Below are 895 nucleotides of genomic sequence, written 5' to 3'. Positions count from 1 at the left end.
TTACATATAATTTCTTATCTTAAAAAAATATTTGTTAAATTTTAGAAAATATATAATAAATATAAAGAAATATTTTTTTAAATTTGTAAAGTAAACTGTAAAATTATGAATTTATAAATAAAAATAGTGATTTCTTTGATTTAAAATATCTATATACATATAAGAATAAACAAATGATTTCTTTACAAGGAGAAAATTAGTGTTTTTAAATGTAAAAACTGTTTAAATAAATATTTGCTTGTTTTAAAAGTAAATAAAATACAAGTAAATAATTTTATAAATCTGAATAAATTATTTTTTAATATTAAAAGTATTTGGATATATCATATGTATATACGTATATGGATATATCATATGTACACAATATAAAGTGTCTCTCAATCAAAGTGACAGTGACGCAATAGATAAGATGAACGACACAAGAATCAGCCCAAGTAACAGATTCACGTCAAAATGACGTAAAAAACTGCTTATAACTGGTCGAATGACGTCAAGTTGCTAAATAACAACGTCTTTAAAACGTCTTTTTGTGACATCTTAATGACGTTTCTGTATAACGTCTTAAAAAAGTATTATTGACGTTTAGAGACGTCATAAAACGTCATTAAGTCGTCTAAAATGTTGTCATCGATCTGTGACATTAGACTATCATTTTGACAATATTCTCACGATATTTTTGATCATTCCTTGGTTACTTTTTATCCTGAACTTACTTAGATTTGGATGTCATTTTGACGTGTCTGCTACCTAGGAGAGGTCTCAGACTCGAATCTCAGCGATGCCCATACAGCACAGAAGCTTGCAGCAACATTGCTACAACGTTGCAAAATTGCATATTGCAGTGCAATGTTGCAGAGACTTTGCAGTGACATTAATTTGCAATATTACTTTAGCA

The sequence above is a fragment of the Odontomachus brunneus genome, unplaced genomic scaffold (assembly GCF_010583005.1).
Source record: "Odontomachus brunneus isolate Ranch 3 - 2012 unplaced genomic scaffold, Obru_v1 Obru_scaffold_194, whole genome shotgun sequence".
Taxonomy (NCBI): domain Eukaryota; kingdom Metazoa; phylum Arthropoda; class Insecta; order Hymenoptera; family Formicidae; genus Odontomachus; species Odontomachus brunneus.
The sequence above is the reverse complement of the archived record's forward strand: the minus strand, read 5'-3'. Positions refer to the sequence as shown.